Source organism: Balaenoptera borealis, assembly GCF_965194805.1.
Source record: "Balaenoptera borealis genome assembly, chromosome: 4".
Lineage (NCBI taxonomy): Eukaryota > Metazoa > Chordata > Mammalia > Artiodactyla > Balaenopteridae > Balaenoptera > Balaenoptera borealis.
Window position 1 is genome coordinate 130,768,440 of NC_138861.1, and position 21,348 is coordinate 130,789,787.

Here is a 21,348-nt window from a genome sequence, read left to right on the forward strand (position 1 = left end):
TGTGTGATCTCAAGAGCAGAGAACAATCCTTTATATGCCAAACTAATGAAGTTTCGTTACGGATTGAAAATTCATGGTAATGATATTTTTAGAAAAGTGTGCAGATCAAATCTCATGTGAAGTGTTGTTGTACTATTGTATGTCGCTTAGGAAATTCTTAAGCAGGTCCCTTGCCTTATCACTCCCGCCGGGGTGGTTCCTCAATATTTCTATAATCAAGGGTGTATAACAAAGGCCCAGGAATTTTTTTTGACAAAACACCCTTCATAAGTTACAAAAGCCAAAGTCAGATTCTCCACTGAGTTCTAGGGCCACTGGTGACCCCACATTTTAAAACTGCATTTGGTTCCATAGAAGACACTTGGTAAGTATGTGCCAACCTTATAAACCAATTACTACCTTCTCACTTCCATTAGCAAAATTTGCACCCAGGCAAAACATCAGATGGGAAAGCTAGAAGGAATCCTAGAGACATCATGCATTTCCCCTAGACAGACAGGCCCAAGGTCTTCAACACCAATTTAATCCCCTCAGGACAATTCACAATTATTTCCAGACTAAGAGCTCCAGACCCTGATACTGATACAAATTCATACCTGACAACTCCACCTGGATGTCCACCTACCCCTCAAAGTCAACATGATCAAAACTGACCCATCGTCTTTTCACCAAAATCCCTTCTTTCCCTGCTTCAGTCATAGGTAGTGATCTCACCATCTACTCAGTTTCCTAATCTAGAAAATCCAGCAAATTACTCCTTCCTCATTAAGTCTCATCAACTCTGCCTCCAAAGTCTCCCTCATTTCTGCCCTCTTCCTTATCCACATCCTTAGCCTCTGCCCTCATCCCCTCTTACTAGGACTATTACAATAGCCATGAAACCAAGTGAGCTCCCTAAACTTCTTCCTGCGTCCTGCCATCATCCTCAAAGCAGCACAAAGACATCCTTCTAAAGCACAAATCTGATTGCACCCCTTCCCTGCATTGAAGCCTAGGCAGATTCCCATTTTCTTTAAGATGAAGACCAATTCCTGGGCAAGCCTGTAAGAGACCTTTAAAAGCTGGTGTCAACCTGCATGTCCAGTCTCTTTCCCCAAAGCTCTGACACTACATGCCTCATGCTTCACTACACAAAACTTGTCATTCCCATAATGTGCCTGTGTTTTAGCATATGCTGTGATATCTGTCTAAAATGACCTCCCCTTGCTTTTTATGTGGCAAATACCTACCTATCTTTCAAGATCTGGCTCCTGTATCACTTTCCCTGAAAGATCTTCCCTCCTTCCCCAGGCTACTAGTTGCTCCTTTTTCTGTACCACCATCATGCCCTCTACCTGCCTCTTGTGGGCTGAATTGGGTCCCCAAAAAATATATGTTCAAGTCCTAACCCCCAATACCTGTGACCTTATTTGGAACTAGGGTCTTTGTAGATGTAATCAAGTGGAAATAAGGTGATACTGGATTAAGGTGAGCCCTCATCCTTATAAGTGTCCTTATAAGAAAAGGGAAATTTAGACACAGACAGACACACAGGGGTGAATGTTGTGTGAAGACAGAGAAGATATAAGTATGAGGGTGTACATTAAGATAAATTCCTAGTGCTGTTGTCCAGGAGAATCTCATTAATGAAACTATCAGCTTGCCATCTGTAACCCAGAGGATGTGATCCTTCAGCTTTCTTCTCTCACTCTTCAGAACAGCTGTCTAACACTCTGAGGTAAAGGAAAGGGCACAGAGAGTAACTTTGCTCTTTTCATAACCTAAATGGCTGCAAATTTGGGTTCACAATAAATGCCCTTGTGTATTTATTTTATCGTTTGGAAAATAAGTTCAATAAGAAAAATGGATAACTCTAAAATGCCCTTTATAAAGACGTAGACATAGAGAATGGACGTGAGGACACAGCGAGGGAGGGGAAAGTTGGGGCGAAGTGAGAGTAGCATTGACACATATACACTACCGAGTGTAAAACAGGTAGCTAGTGGGAAACAGCAGCATAGCACAGGGAGATCAGCTCGGTGCTTTGCGATGACCCAGAGACATGGGATAGGGAGGGTGAGAGGGAGGCTCATGAGGGATGGGGATATATGTATGCATATGACTGATTCACTTTGCTGTACAACAGAAACTAACACAGTATTGTGAAGCAATCATACACCAATAAAGATCTATTAAAAATAATAATAAAATAAAATAAAATGCCCTTTACATCACTGCATTAACTCACAGACACCCACAGAAAAAGTCTCAATTAAAATTTACATGCTCTTTACTTGATTCCTCCTTTTCTTCATCATTTCCTTTTCCCCTGAGAAATTAGAAACAGAACTAAAGGCTCAGGTCAAAAATTAAGGGAAAGAGAAACCTTCAGATAGAAAAAAAAAAAAAACACCTCTGTTTTTAGTTCCTGAAAGTTATAATATTTTTGAGGTATTGAACAGCACTGGTTTTGTCAATTGAAGATTCTCTCTCTGTATTGAAACACTGCTCTCCACAAATGTGCACCACTGATGAATGGGATTTCCTCTTCACTTACCCCTTTTAAAATGAGCCTCTTTGGAAGAAAAGGTCCCCTGAAAAATCATCTTGTTGCTAACCTGCTCCTGAGGGAACCACCTTGGGAATCAGGATCTCAAAATCCCTTCATAGCAGGTGTGGCTGCTAAAGACAGTACCCCCCAAGTTCATTAGAGATAACTTTCACTGGGACGTTAGCCCAGGAATCTCAACTTATTCATACTGAATTGTTAATATTACTTTATGGCTACCTTTGAGATTTCCACATCTTCAGAAAAAAATAGAGTGATAAGGAAAGGGATGAATCATAAGAAGGAGCAGATAGAGATTTTCAGTTTGCTTCTCAAATGTTTTGACAAATGATCATTTACATGTGCCATTCTTGACCTAAGTCCTTCCTAATTTATCCAGTTCTGGTCCTTTCTACGTATTACTCACAATGGTGTGCTGATAGACTAAATCAAAGTCAAGGAGTGACTGCTTTATAAGACTTTTAAAGATTACTCTCCCAAGGGGAGAGGGAAGGAGAGAGGGGCAATATAGGAGTAGGGGATTAAGAGGAACAAACTATTATGTATAAAATAAACTGCAAGAATATATTGTACAACATGGGGAATATAGCCAATATTTTATAATAACTATAAATGGAGTATAACCTTTAAAAATTGCGACTCACTATACTGTACACCTGTAGTTTATATAATAATGTAATCAACTATACTTCAATAAAAATTTTTTGAAAAATAAAATAAATTCCATAAAATAAAAAATAAATATTACTCTCCCATTAGATATGATGTTGCACTAAAAACAGTCTCCATTTATCGAGTTCCCAAAACTGAAATACTTCGGAAGGGTTAAGTCTACAATTCTTTTTCAATTATGTAAAGAAAAAAGAAACAAACAGAAAAACAAAGAAAAGCCCCAACCCAAATTATTTAAAATCTTCCTGTGGCAAAAGAATAACTGAATGTCAAGATATGGAACAGTTACATGAAAAGAGAGCAATTAAACCATGTGTGCCAAGGCCCGACTGACATACTTGGAAAATAGGCCACAAGTGGTGTGTGTGCAGAAACGAGTGCTTGCGGTTACCTTCAGTTTGTATAAACAATAAAGAATTTAGGCTATCTATGTGACAATTCTTATCACACAGATTGTTTAGTCTGGAGGAGGTAGGTTGAAGATGACTAGAGTAATTTCCCATTCTCAAGGACCTTATTCCACAGATTAGTCCACATCATGCCCCCTTTGCAGCCAGCCTGGACAGAACGGGATCATGGCCTGGGAATGAGCCAGAGAAATATGTTGGGGCACAGGGGTGGGAGGGGTGGTGTTGAAAGATGTAGTCTGTTATCTAAGATAGAGTAAGGAGGACTGGGCAAGGCCACAAGGGTTCTTCTAAAAGACCTGGCAAGCTGGGGAAGCAGGCGTCAGACACATGGCTAAGACTGGGCAGTAAGGATCTCTAGTCACCAGAGGGAACAGGTTGTGTAAGAAGAGAAGCAGAGACTTAAAAAAACACCAAAAAACCCCACAAAGGGCAGAGGCCAGAGGCCCCACCAGCTGAAGAGTAGAAAAACTCCAAAAATAGCACTGCCTTCTAAGAAACTGTAAGACTTCCTTGACAATTTGCAGGATCTGTCATTTTGATAAGCCACTGGCCTTGATTATTTTCAGAGTGCCTGTGGTGAAAAGATGTATGGGCTCAAGGAATTCAACAACAGGGCAAATTTTGTATAAATATATTGATTCATCTGTCAATACTAATGCCAGCACCAAACTATTTCATTATTATAGGCTTATAGGACATCTTATTATTAATAGTCTCTCTCTTATTATTCTTCTATTTCTTGAATTTCTTGGGTATTTTTATTCATCTTTTCAATGATGTTTAGACTAAATGAAGGCTGGGGAGAGACCCCATTATAAGCCTTTTAAAGATTCCTCTCCCAATAGAAATGGGACTCTGCATCCATTTTCCCCAAAAAATTTCTACCGGGATTTTACTTGGAATAGCATTCAACTTACCAACTTGGGAGAAACTGATATGTTCAAATAGTCTTTCCTTTACTTTAAATCTTATCTCATGTCTTTCACTGAAGTGTCGCTTTTTTTCATAATTCTCACTAAAGTCGTTTCTTGATATTTAATTCCTATTGATTTTTGAGTAGAATCAAATTTTTCATTTTGCTTTCTAATTGGTTTTAGCAAATTTAAATAAAAACAATTAATTTTTAAAAATTTATTTTTTTCTTTTTAACTTTTGACCCTCTTCACCCATTTCTCCCACCCTCCAACCCATGCCTCTGGCAACCTCCCATCTGTTCTCTGTAACTATGCCCTTGTTTTCTAGGGTTTTTTTAGATTTCACTTATAAGAAAGATCATTCATACAGTATTTGTCTCTCTTTGTCTGACTTATTTCGCTTAGTATAATGAACCCTCAATGTCCATTGATGTTGTCACAAATGGCAGTATTTCATTCTTTTTATTGCTGAATAACATTCCATTGTGTGTGTGTGTGTGTGTGTGTATCTACATAAACACCACATCCTCTTTATCCATTCACCCATCAATGGACACTCAAGATTATTTCCATAGTTTAGCTATTGTAAATAATGCTGCAATAAACATGGGGGTACATGTATCTTTTCGAGTTAGTATTTTTGTTTTCTTTGGATAAATATCCAGAAGTGGAATTGCTGGATCATATAGTGGTTATATTTCTAAATTTTTTTGTGTGTAAACTTCATACTGTTTTCATAGTGGATGTACCAATTTACAACCCCACCAATAGTGTACAAAGGTCCCCTTTTCTCTGTATCTTCACCAAAATGTGTCATTTCTTGTCTTTTTGATAATAGCCATTCTAAAAGGTATGAGATTATATCTCATTGTGGTTTTGATTTGCATTTCCACAATGATTAATAACATTGAGCATTTTTTTCATGTACTTCTTGGCCATGTATTATGTCTTCTTTGGAAAAAGGTCTGTTTAGATCTTCTACTCACTTTTGAATTAGATTGTTGGAGTTTTCTCATTTGTTTGCTTGTTTGTTTGTTTTTGCTATTGAGTTGTATGAGTTCTTTATATTTTTTGAATATTAGTCCCTTATCAGATATGTGATTTGCAAAGATTTTGTCTCGTTCAATAGGTTGTCTTCTCATTTTGTTGATCATTTTCTTTTTTGTCTTCTAGGAGTTTTATGGTTTCAGGTCTTACATTCAAGTCTTTGATTCATTTTAAGTTAATTCTTGAATATGATGTAAGATAGTGCTTGAATTCCATTCTTTTGCAAGCAGCTGTCCATTTTTTCCAACACCATTGATTGAAGAGACTACCCTTTCCCCATTGTATATTCTTGGCTCCTTTGCTCTAATTAAACATATAGGCATGGGCTTATTTCTGGACTCTCTATTCTGTTCCATTGATCTATGTGTCTGTTTTTATGCCAACACCATAATGTTTTGATTACTATAGCATTGTAATATAGTTTGAAATCAGGGAGTGTGATGCCTCCACAGCTTTGTTCTCTCTCAAGACTGCTATAGCTATTTGGGGGGTTTTTTGGTGGCTACATACAAATTTTAGCATTATTTGTTGTATTTCCTTGAAAAATGCCATTTGAAATGTGAGAGGAATTACACTGAATCTGCAGGTTGCTATCAGTAGTATGGGTATTTTAACAATATTAATTATTAATTCATCTAATCTATGGGCATGGACCATCTTTCCATTTATTTGTGTCTTCTTATTTTTTTCTTATTTTTTCTTTAATGTATTGTAGTTTTCAATGTATGAGTCTTCCACCTCATTGCTTAAATTTTTTAAAAATTTTTATTGGTGTATAATTGATTTACAATGTTTGTTAGTTTCAGGTGTACAGCAAAAGTGAATCTGTTATACAGATACATATATCCACTCTTTTTTAGATTATTTTCCCATATAGGCCATTACAGAGTATTGAGTAGAGTTCCCTGTGCTATATGGTAAGTCCTTATTAGTTATCTATTTTATATATAGTAGTGTGTATGTGTCAATCCCAATCTTCCAATTTATCCTTCCCCCACCCCTTACTCCCCGGCAACCATAAGTTTATTTTCTACATCTGTAACTCTATTTCGGTTTTGTAGATAAGTTCATTTGTAGCCTTTTTTTAGATTCCACATATAAGCAATATCATATGATATTTGTCTTTCTCTGTTTCACTCAGTATGACAACCTCTAGTTCCATCCATGCTGCTGCAAATGGCATTATTTTGTTCTTTTTATGGCTGAGTAATATTCCATTGTATATATGCACCACATCTTCTTTATCCATTCCTCTGTTGATGGACATTTAGGCTGCTTCTATGTCCTGGCTATTGTAAATAGTGCTGCAATGAACATTGGGGTGCATGTATCTTTTCGAATTATGGTCTTCTCTGGATATATGTCCAGGAGTGGGATTGCTAGATCATATGGTAGCTCTATTTTCAGTTTTTTAAGGAACCTCCATGCTATTCTCCATAGTGGCTCTACCAGTTTGCATTCCCACCAACAGTGTAGGAGGGTTACCTTTTCTCCACACCCTCTCCAGCATTTATTATTTGTAGTTTTTGATGATGGCCATTCTGACCAGAGTGAGGTGATACCTCATTGTAGTTTTGATTTGTGTTTCTCTAATAATTAGTGACATTGAGCATCTTTTCATGTGCTTTCTAACCATCTGTATGTCTTCTTTGGAGAAATGGCTATTTAGAACTTCTGCCCATTTTTTGACTGGGTTGTTTGTTTGTTTTTTTGACGTAGAGCTGCATGAGCTGTTTGTATATTTTGGAGATTAATCCCTTGTTGGTTACTTCATTTACAAATATTTTCTCCATTCTGTGGGTTGTCTTTTCATTTTGTTTATGGTTTCCTTTGCTGTGCAAAAGCATTTAAGTTTAATTAGGTCTCATTTGTTTATTTTTGTTTTTATTTTCATTACTCTAGGAGGTGGATTGAAAAAGATCTTGCTGTGATTTATGTCAAAGAGTGTCCTCCCTATGTTTTCCTCTAAAGGTTTATGGTATCTGGCCTTACATTTAGGTCTTTAATCCATTTTGAGCTTACTTTTGTATATGGTATTAGGGTGTGTTCTAATTTCATTCTTTTACATGTAGCTTCCACTCCTTTCTTAAATTTTATTCCTAGGTATTTTATTCTTTTTATGCAATTGTAAATAGATTGTTTTCTTTATTCTCTCTATTAAATCATTATTGGTATATAAAAATGCAACAGATTTTTTTGTGTATTGGTTTGTATCCTGAAACTTTCCTGAATTTGTTTATTCTAACAGTTTTTTGATGGAGTCTTTAGGGGTTTTTATGTATAATATCATGTCATTTGCAAATAGTGACAGTTTCACATATTCCTTTTCAATTTGAATGCCTTTTATTTATTTTTCTTGCCTAAGTGCTCTGGCTAGGATTTCCAATACTATATTGAATAAAAGTGGCAAGAGTGGGCATCCTTGTCTTGTTCCTGATCTTAAAGGATTTCAGGTTTTCACAGTTGAGTATGATGTTAGTTGTGGGATTGTCATATATGGCCTTTATTATGTTGAGGTATGTTTCCTCTATGCCCACTTTGTCACGAGTTTTTATCATAAATGGATGGTGAATTTTGTCATATGCTTTCTCTGTATCTGTCTGTGATAATATGATTTTTATCCTTCATTTTGTTAATGTGGTGTATCACACTGACTGATCTTTAGATGTGGAATAAATCCTATTTGATCATGGTGTATGACCCTTTTAATGTATTGTTGAATTTGATTTGCTAATATTTTGTTGTGGATTTTTACATCTATGTTCATCAGGTTTATTGGCCTGTCATTTTCTTTTCTCTTGGTATCCTTGTCTGGTTTTGGTATCAGGGTAATCCTGGCCTCATAAAAGAAGCTTGGAAGATTTCTCTCCTCTTTAATCTTTTGGAACAATGTAGGAAGGATTGGTATTCTTTGAGTATTTGCTAGAATTCACCAGTGAAGGCTTCTGGTCCTGGGCTTCTGTTCATTGAGAGGTTTTGATTACTGATTTAATCTCTTTATCTGTAATAAGTCTGTTAATATTTTCTATTTCATCATGATTTAGTCTTGGGAGTTTGTATGTTTCTAGGAATTTATCCATTTCTTCTAGATTGTTCAATATGTTGGTGCATAATTGTTCATAGTTCATAGTCTTTTATGATCCTTTGTAATTAGGTGGTATCAGTTGTAACATCCACTCTTTCATTTCTGATTTTATTTTTTAAGTTCTGTCTCTTTTTTTCTTGGTCTTGGTGAGTCTAGCTAACAGCCTGTCAACTTAGTTTATCTTTTCAACAAGCCAACTCTTAGTATTATTGATCTTCTCTATTGTCTTTTTAGTCCCTGTTTCATTTATTTCTCCTCTAGTCTTCATTATTTCCTTTCTTCTACTAACTTTGGGCTTTGTTTGTTTCTCTTTTTCTAGTTCCTTGAGGTTAAATTTAGGTTGTTTATTTGAGACTTTTCTAGTTTCTTGAGGTTGGCATTTATCAGTATGATAAACAGTAGACTGTTTTTGCTGCATCCCACAATTTTTGACATGTATTTCCATTTTTGTTTATCTCAAGGTTTTGTGTTTTTTTTCTCTTTTTCTTATTTGACCCACTGGTTGTTTAGTAGCATGTTGTTTAATCTCCACATTTTTGTAAGTTTTCCAGTTTTCTTCTTGTAATTAATTTCTAATTTTATACCATTGTGGTTTAAAAAGATGCTTGATGTAACTTCAATACTCTTAAATTTCTTAAGACTTGTTTTGTGGCCTAACATAGTATCTATCCTGAAAAATGTTCCTTGTGCACTTGAGAAGAATGTGTATTCTGCTGCTTTTTGGATAGATGTTCTGTATATATCTAGTAAGTCTATCTGGTCTAATGTGTCATTTAAGGCAGTCTCCTGATTGATTTTCTGTCTGGTTGATCTATCCATTGACATAGTGGGATATTAAAGTCCCCACTATTGGGACTTTCCTGGCAGTCCAGTGGTTAAGACTCCATGCTTCCAATGCAGGGGGTGTGGGTTCGATCCCTGGTTGGGAAACTAAGATCCCACATGCTGCACAGTGTGGCCAAAAAAAATTTTTTTAATTAAAATATAATAAAATCTGCCTTATTACTATATTACTGCCATCTTCTACCTTTAAGTCTGTTAATATTTGCTTTATATATTTAGGTACTCCTATGTTGGGTGCATAAGTATCTATAAATATTATACCCTCTTGTTGGATTGACCCTTTCATCATTATGTAACACCTACTTTTATCTCTTATTATGGTCTTTGTTTTAAAGTCTATTTTTGTTTGATATATTATAGCTACTCCAGCTTTCTTTTGTTTACCATTTGCATGGAATATATTTTTCCATCCCTTTACTTCTAGTCTGTGGGTATACTTACTTCTAAAATGTGTCTCTTGTAGGCAACATGTAAATGAGTCTTGTTTTTTAATCCATTTAGTCACTCTATGTCTTTTGATAGGAGCATTTAGTACATTTACATTTAAAGTAATTATTGATAGGTATTTGCTTATTGTCATTTTGTTCATTGTTTACTGTCTGTTTTGTAGGTCTTCTCTGTTCCTTTCTTCTTCTTGTGCTCTCTTCCTCTGTGGTTTGATGCCTTTTTTAGTGGTATACTTATATTCCTTTCTCTTTATCTTTTGTGTATTCGCTATAGGTTTTTACTTTGTGGTTACCATGAGGCTTACTTATAACAACTCATATTTATAACAGTCTATTTTAAGTTGGTAACAACTTAAGTTTGATTCCATTCTAAAGCTCAAATTTTATCCTCCCCATGTCCCATTTTCTGTTTTTGATACCACATTTTACATCTTTTTACCTTGTGTATCCCATAATTATTTTAAACATAGTTATTTTCAGTACTTTTTTTTTTCAGTACTTTTGACTTCCAACCTTCATAGTAGCTTTATAAGTGATTAATCTACTATCTTTACTATATATTTACCTTTCCAGTGAGGTTTATTCTTTCATATGTTTTCATTTTACTAATTGGTGACCTTTCTTTTCAGCTTAAAGAATTCCCTTTAACATTTCTTGTAAGGCTGTGTAGAGGCAGCCGATTGTGCTCAGACTTAAAGTAAAGGAGATTAACCTACTTATATTAAAGCATTGGCCTCAGGGCCAAGCATCTAACTTAACACACACATCTAGGAGCCTGCTGGAACACTCTCAGGGGATAGAAACTGGCAGGAACCAAATTCATGCTTTCCCTTTCCTGTTCTCCAGAGCACCAATATCTCCTATACAGGAGCTTTTGCACGTGTCTGGTGCCCTGATATTGTGGTTGCCACCCATGGGACATCTCTTGGCTGCCTGATTCTAGGGGCCAGGTGAGCTTGCATTCCTGGTCCTATGGGACTGTAATAATCTGTGTCATCCAGAAAGGATCTCATTCCCTGTCTAGAACCCCAATTTTTGTGGCGGCTGCCAGAGAACACCTCTACATTGCCTGGCTCTGGTGGCTAGTGGGGCTTATGTTCATGGGTCCCACAGGATCCTGTCACTAATAGATAAAGAGTTCTTAAACAGCTATCACCCCCAGGACACAGCAAAAGACACAGAGCTAGGAGCTTGATCTTTCTGTGAAGGAGGCCTATTAGCCAATTGTCATGGCTGCATCTGGAGGGGCTAAATATAATTCTTTCCAGAGTCCCTGAAGAGCAAGCACTATCTTTGTATTTTCCCACTGCCATGCTCCAGAGTGCCAGTATCTACTGGAGAGGAGCTTTACGCATGGCTGGTGCCTGGTTTTTATGTCTGGTGCCCTGGTGGTTTTTGCAGCTGCTGCCCAGGGGACACCCTTTGATCCCCTGGCTCAGGTGGTCAGTGGGGTTTGAATTCTGGGAACCATGGAACTGTGGCAATTGGAGAGACAGTTTTTGGTCAGGCTGCCATCCCCAGCACACTACACAGACAGAAGACAGAGGTACACCACCCAGTATTTCTGTGAAGGAGATCTCTTTGCTTGTCCTGGAGCTTCGGCCTGAGGGACAGGCTTCAGGTTTAGCATGCATCTAACGGACCAAGGAGCTTCTTTTAAGAAACAGAGGCTGTGGACACCATTTGGTGCTCTCCCTCTGTCTTGCTCCAGCTCACTGGTATCTCTCAGTAGAGAGCTTATACCGTTGTCTGGAGACCCCAGGTTTTGTGACTGCCACCCAGAGAACACGGCCAGATCCTCTGGCCAGTGAGGCTTACTCTTGCAGTCCCACAAGACTGTATATATTTTCATACTTTTAAAAGCCGCTGCCTGAGGGTCTGGCTTCCAAATACCCTAAATCTAGGTGCTAGGATACTCCCCTTAGGGACACTGACATGTCTTGGCACATCCTCAAATACCAGGAGCTATTAAAAATATAATAGGCTGCTTGGATGAGCACAAAGGTTTGAGAGACAACAAAGAGCTAGGGCAGGGTTGAATGACAAGTTTCACCTCCTGCACAAGGCCATTCCTTGTGCAGGACTGGGAGATGTGGTTGTTTCACCTACTGTGTAGAAACCAACAAAGAGAGTCAAGTTAAATGAAGAAACAAATGAATATGTTCAATTAAAAGAACAGATAAAAGCTCAGAAAAAAAAAAACCCTTAATGAAACAAAGATACACAATTTATCTGATAAAGATTTCCAAGTAACGGTCATTTAGATGTTCACCAAACTGGGGAAAAGAATGGATGAACACAGTGAGAACTTCAACAAAGAGATAAGAAATATAAGAAAGTACCAAATAGAAGTCACAGAGCCAAAAATACAATAACTGAACTGAAAAATACAATAGAGGGGTTCAACAGTTAACTAGATTAAACAGAATAAAGGATCAGTCTACTGAAAGACAAGGCAGATGATTTTACCCAATCAGAGCAGCAAAAAGAGAAGAATGGAAAAAACACAGATAACATAAGAGGCTTATGGGACAACATCAAACAAACTAACATTCACATTACAGAGGTCCTAGAAGGAGAAGAGAGAGAGAAAAAGGCAAAAATCTAGTGTGAAGACATAAAGGCTAAAAACTTCCCTAACCTGAAGAAAGAAATCCAAGCTCCAGGAAGCCCAGAGAGTTCCAAATAAGAGGAACCCAAAGAGGCCCACACCAAGACATATTATAATTAAAATGACAAAAGTTAAAGGCATGGAGATAATCTTAAAAACAGCAAGAGAGAAACAACTCTCGTGCACAAGGGCACCTCCATAACACTATCAAAGGATTTTTCAGTAGAAAATTTGCAAGCAAGAAGGGAGTGGCACTATATATTCAAAGTGCTGAAGGAAAAAACTTCCAACCAGGGATAGTCTACCTAGCAAGGTTATCATTCAGAATTGAAGGAGCAATAAAGAGTACAAGTATACAGGCCCTTTAAGAACTATCTCTCAGATCACCACATTCTTGTGGGTCTTGGGATGCGAGCCCTGATGGCTTTCAAGGTTAGATATTTTGGAGGCTCAACTTCAGGTGCAGGCCCAAAAAGTTTAGGTGTCCTATCTGGGGCTCAGGCCCTTCTCTCCTCAAAGAGAAGCTCTGGGTTTTGAGTTTTCGCCCAGTTTTGGGTCACAATGCTGGGGGTAGGATTTATGAGGAGATTGTGTCCTTGCCTCTCCTACCTACTTCAATGTGGTTTTCATCTCATTGGTCAGATGTGCAGTCATTGCTCATCCAGATTTTAGGGTTTTTTAAGAAGAAATTCTTCCATATGTAGCTGTAGATTCAGTGTGTCCATGGAAGGAGGTAAGTTCAAGATCTTCCTACATTGTCCTTAAGCCAGAAAAAAAAAATAATTGTGATATATTCTCTTTATATATAACTAGTTTACTGGTGCCTCTATTAGTCCTATGAGATTTTCAGTTGAGTCTCTTGGGTTTCCTACATAAACTTTTTACTGATTATGATAATGAAAACTCCCTTGTCTTCAACAGCTGTACCTCTTACTACAGCCATAATGCATTGAAATCTCCCTCTCTATATTTTGGTAACTGCTCCATCTGGTCTGTTTCTCTTTTCTTTGTTGCTCCTCTTTATCACCTTTCCTTCAACTGGGTAAATCGTAAGCCCATGCTAGCTTTACTGTTGTGAGTCTCTCCATTCTCATGGTAAATATTTTCTAAATCTTTATTTCTAGCCCAAATCTCTCACCTATGCCACAGATGCATATTTCCAAATTTTTTAAAGATATTGTTAAGTGAGTGTCCCACCAGTTTCTCAAAGCTAACACATTCAGTATGGACTTCCTTTTCCAATCAAATTTGTTATTTTTATTGTTGGCAACATCAGTTCCTTTCTTCTCCAACATTATCTTAAATTAGTCACTACTCTTCATCTACTATGTCCAGCCTCACATAAGGCCTAGCTCTTATTCATCGAAGCCTTCAATGTAGAGCCTGGGCTGTCTTTCCTCCTTTCTCCTTTTTAAAAAAGACTTTATTTTATTTTTAAAATTGAGATATAATTGAAATATAACATTGGTTAAGTTTAGGGTGTACAATGTATTGATTTGATATATTTATATCTTGCAATATGATTACCACTGTAGCGTTAGCTAACATCTCTATCATGTCACATAATTGTTTCTTTTTTGTGGTGAGAACAATTAAGATCCAGTCTCTTAGCAACTTTGAAGTCTACAATACAGTATCATTGACTATAATCACTATGCTGTGCATTAGGTCTCCAGAACTGATTTACCTACTAGTTACAAGTTTGTACCCTTAAATATCTCCCCAATTCCCCCACCACCCAATCTCCTGGTAACCACCATTCTACTCTGTTTCTACAAATTCAGCATTTTTAGATTCCACATATAAGTGACATTGTACAGTGTCTTTCTCTGTCTGACTTATCTCACTTAGCATCATGCCTTCAAGATCCATGCATGTAGTTGCAAATGGCAGGATATCCTTCTTTCTTGTGGTTGAATAACATTCCATTGTGTATATATACCACATCTTCTTTATCCACTCATCTAGCAATGGACACTTAGGTGGTTTCTAAGTTTTGACTATTATGAATAATGCTGCAATAAACATGGAGTATATATACATATTTTTGACATCCCAGTTTCATTTCCGTTGAATATGTATATCCTGAAATGGGATTTCTGGATCATATGGTAGTTCTATTTTTAATATTTGAAGAACTTTATACTATTTCCGTACTGATCAATTTACATTTCCACCAACAGTGTGCAAGGGTTCCTCTTCCTGCACATTCTTACCAATACTTGTTATTTCTTGTATTTTTGATGACAGTCATTCTAGCAGGTGTGAGGTGATATCTCATAGTGGTTTTGACTTGCATTTCTCTGATGATTAGTGAGGTTGAGCACCTTTTCATGTACCTGTTGGCCATATGTGTCTTCTTTGGAAAAATGTCTCTTCAGATCTTCTGCTCATTTTTAACTGGATTGTTTTGTTTTTTGCCACTGAGTTTTATGAGTTCTTTATATATTATGGATATTAACCTCTTATTCAATATATAGTTTGCAAATATTTTCTCCCATTCCGTAGGTTGCTTTTTCATTTTGTTGATTATTTTACGGAGCAGAAGATTTTTAGTGAACAAAATATTAGCAAACTGAATCCAACAGCACATTAAAAGTATCATACACCATAATCAAGTGGAGTTTATTCCTGGGACGCAAGGATTTTCCCACATACGTGAATCAATAAATGTGATACACAACAATAATAGAATGAAAGATAAAACTCACATGATCATCTCAATAGATGAAGAAAAAAGCATCTGACAAAATACAACACCATGTCATGATAAAAACCCTCAACAGATTGGGTATAGAATATACATCCTATACACCAATATAAGGTCATATGCAATAAACCCACAGCTAACATCATACTCAATGGTGAAAGACTGAAAGTTTTTCCTCTAAGATCAGGAACAAGACAAGGATTCCCACTCTCACCATTCTTATTCAACATAGTACCAGAAGTCCTAGCTAGAGCAACTAGGCAAGACAAAAAAATAAAAGGCATCCAAGTCAGAAGGGAAGAAGGTTATCATTATTTGCAGAGATATGATCTTATATACAGAAAATTAAAGATTCAGTGAAAAAAACTGTTGGAACTAATCAACAAATTCAGTAAAGTTGCAAGATATACAATCAAAATATAGAAATCAGCTGCATTTCTATACACTAACAATGAAATAACTGAAAAAGAAATAAAGAAATAATCCCATTAGCAAAAGCATCAAAAACAATGAAATACTTAGGAATAAATAATAATTTATTGATCATTTACTATATGCCATGGATGTGAATAAGTGTTTGTATATGCATAAACTCTTTTAATCTGTAATCTTATGAATTGCTATTATTATCTTTTCCATTTAATAAGTTAGAGGACTGAAGATCAGAGAGGTAAAGTAATTTGCTCAAGGTCACAGAGCTAGTTAATGATAGCACTGGAACCCAGATCTGTTGCCAAAGCTCTTAATCACTCCTCCATTCTGCTTTAGTGTAAGAACTTGCAGGTATAATCTAAGTTTATTTTAAAGCAGTACTTCAATAGAACATCATAAGCCTTTTTAAAACAGAGATGTAAAATGGCTTCTCCATGAATCCTGCTATGTTGTAAATTTTTTTTTAATGCAGAAGTTGTATTTAAAAAAATAAGATACCATAAGATAGAGTAGAAAAGATTATATGGTGTGAGGTATTTGATTAATAAAAATTAGTTCACATTTATTAAATTCATTTGTTTGCCACTATGAAGAGTTTGATAAATAGTAATTAAATTTACAAAGGTACAAAAGTTCCTCTTCCACTGTTCTTGATGAAGGCTCTCTTTACTGAGTCCCTTCTCTTTATTCACTCATTACCATGGTACCTTGCCTGGAGGTTGCACTTATTACTCTTAATATGAATGTGCTAATTTCTCCTCCTCTGTACAAAAGAAAAAAAATATTTACAAAGAAAAAAAAAGTGGAGACATTCCTTCGTTCCTCATTCCAAATTATGAATACAGTATTAATGGAGTTATGTGTCCCAACTCAAGCTCTGATCAGAGAGAAGAACAGCTAAACACAAACTATCTCTGATACCCAGCTTGGGAGAAGCTACCAAGGGTTTTGATTCATTCAACAATTATACTCTGAGGGGCTACTCATTCCAAACACTGTGCTAAGGTCCAGGGATGCAAAAATGAGTAAACATGCTGCTGCTCTCAAGAAAGTCTCCTCTACTGAGCAATCTTTGACCTACAGGCCAGAGAAGGGGATAGAATATGTTTAAAATTTCCTTTTCAGGCTTTATTTTTAATGTTGTATTGTGTTTCTATGGGTTTTGCACATTGTAACTGTTCTCAATCTTGAAAATAAAGGTGTTGATTGTAAACACATATCCATACTGTGGCCAAATGCAGAAAGTAAATTACTATTTTTAAAGTTGTTGATGAGCTCTAGCTTAAAAATGCATATAAACGCATATATATATGCATACATTACACATACCAAGCACAAGGTTTTTATTTTAAATTAAAGAAAAAAGGAATAAAGCAAATAGTGAGTCTTGGAAAATATACTGACAACATGTGAAAAAATACAAGATATACAAATGGAAAATATATCTAAATCATTTTCCATCTCCTCTAACTGTATTACCTTCTCCCACATTCCAAATTTCCTTTTCTATTTAGTTTTTGAAATTGAAAACTTTTCAAAGTAGAAGCTTGCAATTCACTTACATTTAAGTCATCAAATATTGTTTCATGAAAGCTTTTTAATGTCGAGAATTTTTTTGTCATAAATGTTTTAAGAACTTCCTCACCTCATTTCCTTTCCCTAGAGAAAGAGTGACAAACTTCAAAAGGTTCACATTTCATTCGAAGTAAAAAAAAAAATCAAGGTTCAGAAGTTGTCTCTCTTTGGTGAAAGGATATTCATTCCTCAGTGGAATTGACAGAATGTTTGAACATTCACCTGTGGATAGTTTTTCTTTTTAAGAATTATCACACTGGACAGGACACCTCCTTTTCTGTCTTGAAAGGTGGTCTGTGATCTCCTGAAAGAGCTCAGACTTACGGTCTCTGCTTTGCACTGGTGGCCTGTGGTTCTCTCTACTATGCCAACAGCCCTGGTGATTCCAGAGAGGAACAGGGAAGGAGGAAGGCTACATCCTGTGGCGTCCCTGCAAGATGACTAAAGAAGTCCCTGCACACCTCCTGCTTTTAGTCTCCCCCAGAGCAGGACACCCAGGACTATGAAGGAGGCACACAAAGCACTTTACCAAAGGACTCGTGCATCTCAGAAAAGCAAAATCACACAAAGTTAGGATGAAGAGAAGCTATACTTTTATCTAACTTAGCATTTCTGTTATAGCACACAAAGACTCAGAGGGGGTGTCCCAGGTGGCTATTCCCTCTCTTTCCAACCCCTGTCTCTTCCCCCTTCTATCTTTAATTTCTTCTTCTTTCCACATAGCCTAGTTTTTCAAGTCCTTTGACCAATCCCCTCTCTCTATCCAGGGAAACCCTCACCTTACCACAGGAAGAAAATTTTCTGTTCCCATCCTTTACCTCAGTTCCTCCCTGAACCTTGAAGACATTATTCTGTCCGGTAGTAAGACACAATGCATGTTCTCCTCTTTTCATTGATGACATATTTCCTTAGCTGAAAGTGAAATGGTTCTTCAACCAGCAAAGACAACTTCAACTGGTTTCCTCACTAGCAAGTTCACCTGCTGTTATAGGTTGAATTATTTGGAGAATTATTTGGACTATATTTAGAGACAGTGTCTTCACAGAAGTAACCAAGTTAGCATGAGGTCACGAGGGTGCCCCTAATCCAATTTGACTGGTGACTTCATTAAAAAAAAGGGGGGGACATTTAGACACAAGGACACACATACAGGGAGAATGCCACATGAAGGTGGAGGCAGAGATCAGGGAGATGTATCCAGAAGGCAAGGAATGCCAAAGATTGCCAGCTAAACACCCAAAGCTGAGAGAGAGGCACAGAAGAGATTTCTTCCCCACCCTCAGAAGGAACCAACCTTGGGAATACTTTGATCTCAGACCCTTATCCTCCAGAACTATAAGACAAAGTTCTGTTGCTTAAACCACCCAGCTAGTGGTTCTCTACTACAGCAGCCCTAGCATAATACACCTGCCAAGAAAAGCATTCGTTCTTTCTTGGAGACAGCACAGTCTGACCTGTAATTAGCATGGTCCTGCCAATGAGGCTTTAAATCCTCCGTGGTCCTGGCTTATAAGAGAGGAACCTCCATACCAGCTGCAGAGAGTTGCTTTGCAGTCAGAGAAGGGTGGTTGCAGCTCTCAATTTATTATGCCAAAGCTCCTTTCATATCATCAGCCCCTGGACTCACAATCTGGCCATTCCGCCCAGGGTTTTCCCCTCCAGGGCTCTGCCAGGGGAGCAGGGCACATATCCTGGCCCCTCCAGACCCACAGTTCCCACCGTTGCCTTCATCTTCCTCCTCCCAGCTGGAAGGGAGTATTTTCTAAACTCTGAGAAAGCCTTCCTTTTGTGTTCTCAGCCAAGAGATTTTGTCTGCACCTGAGATTCTTCTTCCACAGTGGGATTTAAGCTTTGGGAGAAAGTCATGGAAGATTATGCTTTACCCCTGGTTTTCTCTCTAGCACAACCCTCCTCTCGCCCTGAACACAGAGCCAGCTGAAATTTGAACACAAAAATTAAAAAGAATAGGAGCACACAGAAGATGGCAGTGTGGGAAGATGCCAAGTTAGCATCTCCCCACAACTAGGGTGCCTGCTGGCTGCAGGTGGGGGACCCTGATGCCCAGAGAGATGGGAGGAAGCCCCAAGTGAACTGGTAGGATGTGGGAGGACTGAGGGAGGAGGAGAAGTGGAGGCCAGACAGGATTGGTGCCCCTGAGGCCAGGGAGATCAGGAGAGGCAGGCGGGAGTGGCACACCGGGAGGAGCAGGAGAAGAGAAGAGGGCATTTGCCCCACCCACTCGAGCCCAGGAAGCCTGCTGGGCTCCCAGGCCAGTTCCCTGCCCTCCAAGGCCACCCCAGCCACATTGGTCCTGGGGACATAGGAGGGAGGTCAGAGAGATCAGGAGACACAGGCAGGAGGGGCCCTCTGGAAAGTGTGGGAGAAGAGTGGAGGGCAACTGCCCCACACACTTGGGCCTGGGGAGTCTGCTGAGTTCCCAGGCTGGTCCCCTGCCCTCCAAAGCCCCCTCCAGGCCACATGGGTCCTTGGGGGCATAGGAGGGAGGCCAGGGAAATCAAGAGAGGCAGGTAGGAGGAGACAACAGGGAAGAGAGGGAGAGGAGCGTAGGGCATTTGCCCAACCCACTCGAGCCCAGGAAGCCTGCTGGGCTCCCAGGTGAGGGCCCCCCCCCCTCTGAGACCAGGGGTGGGGGGCATGCCTGGGCTCCTTCTGTTTCTTAAGCCTAAGCCTCACCCTTCACAGCCCCAATGGCCTTTTCCAGCCCTCTGGGTCTTAAGCATAGGTCCCACCCACTACCCAAACCTCACCCTTGCTTAGGTCCCACCTGCCATAACCAAGGCCTCTCCTCCACCTTTTTTTTTTTCTTTTCCCTCCTCTTTTTTTTTTTTACTATTGTGGTACTGTTTTACCTTCTGCTTGTTGATTCATCTATATTTTTATTTTTATATTCTTTCTAACATATCTGTTAGTTTCCTAGTCTAATTTTATTTTTTACTTTGTTAATGTTCTCTCTTTTCTTTTTTTTCTGTCCCACGTGGCTTGCAGGATCTTGGTTCATGAGCTGGAGGTTGGGGCGAAGCTCCTGTGGTGGGAGCCCCAAGCACAAACCACTGGACTAACAGAGAACCTCAGACCCCAGGGAATATTCATCAGAGTGAGGTCTCATGGAGGTCCTCATCTCAGCACCAAGACCCAGGTCTACCCAACAGCCTACAAAACTCCAGTGTTGAAAGCCTCAGGCTAAACAACCAGTAAGACAGGAACATAATCCCACCCATCAAAAAAAAAAAAAATGAGATGACAAAAAATTATGTGAAAGTTGAAGTAGCAAGGTAAAAACCTACAAGGCCAAATAAAGGAAGAGGAAATAGGCAACCTACCTGTAAAAGAATTCAGAGTAATGAAAGATGATCCAGAATCTCAGATAGAATGGAGGCACGGATTGAGAAAATACAAGAAATGTTTAACATTTTAGTTCTAGAAGAACTAAAGAACAAACAAAAAGAGATGAACAACACAATAACTGGAATGAAAAATACACTAGAAGGAATCAATAACAGACTAAATGAGGCAGAAGAACGAATAAGTGAGCTAGAAGACAGAATGGTGGAAATAACTGCGGAGGAGCAGAATAATGAAAAAAGAATGAAAGGAAGTGAAGACAATCCCAGAGACATCTGAGATAACACTAAATCACCAACATTCCAATTATAGAGGTCCCAGAAGAAGAGAAAAAGAAAGGGTCTGAGAAAATATTTGAAGAGATTATAGACAAAAATTACCCAAACATGGGAAAGGAAATAGTGACCGAAGTCCATGAAGCACAGAGAGTCCCATACAAGATAAACCCTAGGAGAAACACATCAAGACACATATTAATCATACTAACAAAAATTAAATACAAAGAAAAAATATTAAAAGCAGCAAGGAAAAAGCAAAAACCAACATACAAAGGAATCACCATAAGGTTATCAGCTGATTTTTCAGCAGAAACTCTGAAGGTCAGAAGGGAGTGGCAGGATATACTTAAAGTGATGAAAAAGAAAAACCTACAACCAAGATTACTCTACCCAGCAAGGATCTCATTCAGATTC